This window comes from Tasmannia lanceolata, unplaced genomic scaffold (assembly GCF_043159265.1).
Source record: "Tasmannia lanceolata isolate RefF3 unplaced genomic scaffold, GAP_Taslan_0.1 ptg000024l, whole genome shotgun sequence".
Classification (NCBI taxonomy): Eukaryota; Viridiplantae; Streptophyta; class Magnoliopsida; order Canellales; family Winteraceae; genus Tasmannia; species Tasmannia lanceolata.
In genome coordinates this window covers 14,296,755-14,304,191 of record NW_027518701.1, presented here as the reverse complement: position 1 = coordinate 14,304,191, position 7,437 = coordinate 14,296,755, and the positions used below count along the sequence as shown (strand labels likewise).

General features: G+C 38.7%; 1 protein-coding gene across 4 annotated transcripts in view; it reads right to left on the bottom strand.

Annotated features, from left to right (window-relative positions):
- Window positions 1–2,752: 2,752 nt before the first annotated feature.
- The window catches only part of ARP9 (actin-related protein 9), a 117,312-nt gene continuing 112,627 nt past the window's right edge, over window positions 2,753–7,437 (bottom strand). For all 4 annotated transcript variants that reach the window (XR_013238581.1, XR_013238580.1, XR_013238583.1 and 1 more), the window contains one exon: window positions 2,753–3,066. The gene's annotated coding sequence lies outside the window, so the exon portion shown is untranslated. The remainder of the gene's footprint in view (window positions 3,067–7,437) is intronic.

Genomic DNA, 7,437 nt, shown 5'->3' with positions numbered 1-7,437 from the left:
GACATGAAAATCCCGTATATAACACAACACCTCAGAGCAGCACATTAGTCCATAAATGCTAATCAATTTGGTTTGCTAGCATCAAAACAAGAGGGTAAGGTGAATGATTAACCCATGGGAACCCTTGGGCTTCCACCTTCCACCAACATTCAATGTACTTCCTTCAAATCTAAAACAAGTATTTTGATCTTCTGAAAATCTTTAGGCATTGAATCTGAAGACGTAGCCATAGTGGAGGATCGACCGTTCTAATACAAATTGTTACGAATCAGATTCGGATTGTAAGGAATTTGATCTTCTTGGAGAGAAGATCAACCTCTTGATCCACTATAAGGGAAGCATCAATCCTCCTTTGTGCACAAGACATGTTTTGGAACAAGTTTCTTCATTCAATAATCCTCTTACAATTACAATCAAGCAATATTTATTGGACTCTCTAGTTACCAATAAAACAGGAAACAATCCTACCAAATATGAAACACCTTTCACATCTTTGACTTCCTAAATAAGTGCACTCCTAATTAAGAGCAACAAGCAATCCTACTAGCAACATACTAACTTAATTCTCTTAATTAATAGCAACAATCTATCGTAGTAGCAAGTTACTAATTTAACTCTACTAATTAATTGCAGCTAGCAACCTTCTAAACTGATCATGCCCAATATGCCTTTCTCATCTTATGTCTTAAATGACATCGTTCCCTGCACGTAACATGTTGTTGGCAGCTGTTGAGATTTTGTTTGGATTTAAGATGTCATTCCCTTTTTCATTGCTAATATAACATTGAACTCCTTGGAGACTCCATGGGATGTGTCTGAGTAACTATTGCATGTCAGCTAGGTAGCATTCATGCCCCCTCATAAATTTGAAACCAAATTCTACAAAAAAAAAAAAGGAGTTTTGCTTGAAATTTTGTGTGATGGTGCCTGTCTCTCTCTATGTTTGTAATAACACCCCGTACTTACTATACTCCAAAGTAATTCTAGTCAAATCCAATGTTGGCTCCTCCCTGTTGAGTACTTATTCCACTACTCTAAGAGCTTATTCCACTTTTCCATACAAATCCATTACTTTTTCTCTCTTTTTCTCTCTTCTCACTCTCTCGATATTGGTGATGACACCCCTTACCACTATATACGAGGTTGACAACAAAACACTACTTACCACCATTCTACCAGATAACTACGAGGGCTTGTATCCTCCTTGCTGACTATTTACATCACTACTCTAACTACCTAGAACAAATTGACCCCTAAGGTTTAGGTAGGAGGGACACTTGTCTAACTTTGGAACAGATTCACCTATGTCCAGCTCTGATCCTCATCACATTGTACATCTCCATTGAAAAAATTATTTGAATCCAAGTCCATTCATATCCAAACCATCGGCCAAATCATCCACAATAGAATGACAAATATTAGGTTATTTTACCGCCGTTACAAATTTATGTAACGCAAGTTACACCAATTGCAAAGAGTGAATATTTACATTTTTTTATAAAAACTACTAAAATACTGTTAAAATTCTATTAACTCATATTATAATAATTTATTAAAACACACTTATAATTTATACTATGTTGGCATTTTTGTAATTCGTTGGACCATAATCGGATCCCACACATTTCTGCAGAACCTGAATAGTTGCCCGAGATTCATAGCTAGGGTTTCTGGATTGTGATGCTTTTCCTTTGATATTTTATGGATTTTTTCTTTCTGGACTCATACCAAAAACTCTAGATTTGAAACCAAGCCTTTCAGTTCCCCATTTGTTCTCTGCGGCATTTCTCTACTAGTGTTAAAGTATTCTTTTGAAGTTTGCTGCATCTGCTGGTTTGTCCTCTGCCTAAAATGCAAAAAGCACCTGGTGTATTACTATAAATGCGGTAGTGGATTCGGTGTTTGAAATGTACCAAGGGCTTAATATTATGGGCTTGGAATCTGTGGAAATTAATCATAGTATGACCTCAAATACAAGCACTAAAATGATGGTATTTACCACAAATTATACAGAAACTTTCTAGATTATTCACCTGAAATTAATGATGAGTTTTGCTGGAGAATTCTCTAAATTTGGAGAAGTCTTAGAGATGCATGAATTGTTTCTCTAGTTTACATGAATAGTTTATCTAGTTACGGCACATCTACTTTACCTGGTCCAAGATGCGAGGGGCCAAAATTTGAATGATTTGATCAACAAATATCCCTCGAATAAATATCAGAAGGGATTTGCTAGGGTCCATCGCAAAAGGCATTTCCCAGAACGTCTGTTGCACGAGAGCAGCCACGTCACTAATAATGAAAAAATCTGTTGGAAAGTGAGCCTATGTGACTGCCCTCTCATGCAACAAACGTTCCGCAAAATGCCTTTTGCGATTGACCCTAGCAAATCCCATATCAGAATTCATTATTTTTGTTTTTTTATAGCCGAATGCCATTCTGCTAAAAATACAGAAAAATTGATTTTGCATATGACTTTGCCGAACACAATTTTGTTACCGAGAGTACTCAAGAAATGCAGAATGAGAATCAGACAGTATGGTGCTGAACCCAATGGGTTTCTTAAAGTGCTAAAAGTGGTGCCCATCTCACAAGCCATACTCAGAAGGGCGGCATATCAGCCCCTAATAACACCCATAAGCACCCTTTCATCGGATTGTGATTTCTGAAAAAAAAAATATATATTGATTCATTCCTGATAAAAAGTAGATTTAGATGATTGGACTCTTTGAAGTCCTCTTTAACACGTGGATACTCTCTGATTCATGTTCCGGATTTCATCATAAAACTTACAAAAGGGGCAGTTTAAAAGAAAAATTAGAAATTAAAAAACAAAGAAACTATACACCTAGGTCAAGTTCAAAATTACATCGTTCACCCATCCGGCAAAAAGCCAGATAGGCCTGAAGGCTTTTCATTCCTTTGACTCCAAATTTTCAAATGGCGCTCATCTCATCTGCTAAACATTTTTTGGAGATTATTTGATTTTTCTGCAGCGCCCCGTCAAATGCGGTTAAACTTCTTTACATGGACCCAAAGGATGCCATTCTGCAAGTCGCTACTGATCTGGAATCAGAAACAAGCAAAGGTCTGTCAGCTAGAATCATGTATAAAATCATGACTTTTTTTTTGTGATTGATAAGCTGGTGTTGGGCAGACCCCCACCAGAGAAAAATACAAGAAAAAAAGGGAGAACAGTCTTTGGAATACAACTCCCTCTCTATCCAATGACAGACAGGATAGAAGATTTTGCGAACATAGGGGAAGATGAAGAATTCCTTCCAAGGCCAAGCTCTTTTTGAAAGCAAATCAGCAGCTGAGTTAGCTTCTCTCCAAGAATGAGTTATTTTCCAACAGTTAAAAGAGGGGAGGATGTCCTTCATCTGGTTTACAGTGTCGAGACTTCTCCAAGGAGTTGAAGTCTTGCCATTGATGACATCAACTGCAAATTTCGAATCAGATTCAATCCAAATATTTTTTATTCCCATAGAAGAAGCTTGAACAATACCAGTCTGAATTGCCATTATTTCCAGTTCATAAATCTCCATATCAACATTCAGAGAGAACATTGATATTAACATACCCTTATCATCTCGAATTAACCCTCCCAATCCTCCTCCTTCACTGTCCAGAGATGCATCAGAATTAATTTTGAATTCTCCAGGTTTCAGAGGGATCCAGGAGCATTGTTTTGGGTGGGTTTGATCTGCTCTAAATTTATACCCCATTAACGCGGCAATAGAACTTCTTTCCTGATTGTCTTCATCTTGGAGGTTTAGCCAATTGATTCTTTCTTTGACATCCTGAATAACACTCCTAAGAACCGCCGATTTGTGATTTTTTCTATTTCCAAAATGCCGCCCATTTCTCTCCTTCCATATTCTGAATATTGCAGAGGCAAATGCAATTCGAATAGCTTTAGCTGCTTGACCCTTGCCAGGCCAGTTTGTTCGAATCCATTGTTCTTCTTCTAGTAAGGAGTTCCGAGGCCTTCTTCTTCTATTAAAACGCCAAAGGATGGATCTCCAGATCCAACAAGAATAACCACAATTGAAAAATAAATGATCAACTGATTCTGGATGGGCATTACACAGGTTGCATCTTGAATCTGAGATTGGGATCAATCTAATAAAAAAATCCTTCAGAGAGGGAGTAGGAAATTCGGTTTCCTCTTGGTCAATATTGGCCAGAGCAGCATAAGGGTTAACAGAAAGGATATTGTTAGGCTCACAATTGTTCTGAATATTTTCGTAGGGAGATTCTTCCTGGTTCTCTTCAAAGGGAATTAGAGAGTTAACCTCAGTAATCTCAAAGGACTTGGGATTTTGATGCCACTGGCCTCCATTCTTGTCTAGATTTCACTTCCTACCTTGCTTCTCCCATTGGGCAAGCTGAGGTGGAATGGCTAAAAAATCTGCAGTTTAGGCATGCCGAGGGTCTCCATTCATATTGCACATCCTGGTTATGCATATGGATTGGAATGGTATCTGGGTATGCAGCACCTGCTTCAACTTCAACACAGAGTCGCGCGCGATGTTGAGTCTCGATTCTTCAGTTGTTTGGGTATCCATGTAGAGAGGAACTCCAATTGCACTAGCGATCTTGCTTAGTCCGTTGGGATTCCAGAACTGAAGAGGTAGAACAGGAAATTTAATCCAAACAGGGACTGATGTAAGATTGATCTTTTCTTGAGCACTTATTGGAGTCCATTTCCTGAGGATCATTAGCATCCTAGCATACGTGTGATCTTCCATTTCCAGGAACATCTTACTGTCTTCAGGGTTGGAGAATCTGAACAGATAAAAGCCATTGTTGAGAGTATGGATTTTCATATCTCGTTTTAGCTTCCATTTTCTCATTAAGTTATCCTTCAGGTTTAAGTATGGCCTCTTACCAAGAAAATATCCAGTGAGACAATTCTCCCATTTCTTTGCTTCCATAGCTATTTCTGCTTCCTCAAATTTTATCAGAATGTTTCCATTATCATCATTGGGCAGGATAATGTGCCTCAGATTTGAAGGGGTTTGAGTTTTTGGTTTGGCAACGATAGAGCTCCATGATCTGTTTGGATTGGTTTTATGTAGAGGAGGATAGGGGCTGCAATTCCAGGGGGGGATTTCAGAGGAGAGCTCTGATTGGCCTGAAATGGGACAGGAGTATGAACCAGGGATGGAGAGGGAAATGGATGAACTGGAGTTTACTGTAGAAGTTCCTCCAACAGATTCAAATCTTCCCGCTCTTGCAAGCCTAGAGTTGAGAATAGGGCTTGCAGTTCTAGGGTCTGACGATTTGGGGCTCAATGGATGTTGACTATTCAAAGAAGAGGAGTCTCTAGTGGTAGCATCAGAAGTACCAGGAGCTTTTTCGGATAGGATATTGGTGGGGTTTGGGCTAGAAAAGGAATTTTGAATTTGATAATGACCTTTTTGGGGAAATGCAATTTGGGCGGGAGATTTGTTTGGCTCGAGGTGAGTACTTGCTTTAATTTGGGCTATAAAATCATGACTTGTTCATGAAGTGAAGAACTAACATTATTCTAGAGTAGCCATTCATAATCATAGAATTGAGTTTTTGGGGTCACTTTTTATTGAGGTTGTTTACGTTCGACTAATTAGGAAAAAAAAGATTTGTGGACACGGACACAGTGTGCCGTGCCATCACAAACACGGAGTGTCAGAAACAGAAACCCCAAAATTTATAAACGGAGATACAATTTATAAACGGAGATACTGCCAAAACAGAAAGTATATAAGTAGCCATATAATCATGACTTGTGGAAACAGATTCATGTGTCGAGTTTCGACATAGATGTAAGTGTCTGACGTGACAACCCCTAAAAAACTAGAAATGGTGACACGCCCATACATATAAACTTATTATTATCATAATTTATAACAATATATATATATATATATATAGCAAAAGAGAAAAGGAGAGAATTATTTGAATTTCTCCCAAAATTCTATGAGAATTACACATCACTTTTTTTGACATTTTTTAACAAAGGCACGCATTCAACCCACATATTTTCAATCCTACTCCCTCCTTTATGCTTTTTAGCAAAGGCACCCATTAAAGCCACACAATTTCAATCCTACCGCCCCCCCCCTCCTTTATGCTTTTTTAATTATGGAAACCTCTATAGATTGGAGGGCTAGGAACAGCCTATGGAACTGATTTTACGGGCACAACCTATTGATGTTGTGTTCCATCACATTGACGGTTTGGATCAACTTATGGTGTGGTTCGTACAGTTCTTTCTCGGCCCGGGTTTTTTTACTAGTATATATATATATATATATATGGGGATTTGCTAGTGTCCATCGCAGAAGGCATTTTGCAGATGGTCTGTTGCATGTCAGGGCAGCCACCAAGGCTCACTTTTCAGCAGACTTTGTCTTCATTCATGAGATGGCTGCTCTGGCATGCAACAAACCATCCGCGAAATGCCTTTTGTGATGGACGCTAGCAAATCCCATATATACGGTATTCATTTAAGAAACTAATAAATCTTAGGATCAATCCACTATAATCTAAAAACAAACGTGAGATAATCTAATAACAATGTACTCATCAATTTAATCTAGTTCACTTTAGTCTCCAATATGGAACAAGAAAGGGAGACCAATAGGATACAATGAAAATATTATTGGAATAAGAGTTTGTTTAGGGTTTTAGATTTAGGGGAGGGGATTTAACAGCAAATACTTGTTACAGATGACCTAAAAGAAGAGTTTCTAATAAACAAACGACTTGATAATAAAAGAGGTAAACACAATATTCAATAATAAAAAATAAAGTCACACTTGACACATTACAAAAACATGCCAACATGCCCACATTACGTCTCACAAGTCCAGCTGAACATTTAAAGGGTCGAAAGGAGCGTCGACACGCATGTCGTGTCGGACACGTGTCAGCAATAAATTCAAAGTGTAGGCTAAATCATAGTTGTTAAAGTATAAAAGATTAAATAACGCCTTCTCCAATGGATTAAATAATGCCTCCCTCCCTCTCTCTCGCGCGTGCAAGTCTCTCATCCGTAAAACCCCTCCCAGTACACCATACCCCCAACCCCTAGCTACCTGATGCCATACCCCCAAACCCTACCAACATGACGCCGTATCCACACCCCACGCCTTGCGTACTTCACCACCCAATCCCAAATCCCATCCACATCCTCCATTACCACATCCTCCATCCCACCCATTTCCATATTTCTCACCTCCATTACAATATCCTCTCCATCCAAAATCTCAAATCCCTAATCCCAAATCAAAAACACCCAATCCGTAATCCCCATTTTCATCAATCTACATCCCCCCCCCTTCAATATTTCCCACCTCCATTACCATATTCTCTCTAGCCCCAACCCCAAATCCCAAACCCTATCCTCGATTTCTTTTCCCAATACCCCTTATTTAATGACCTAAATAA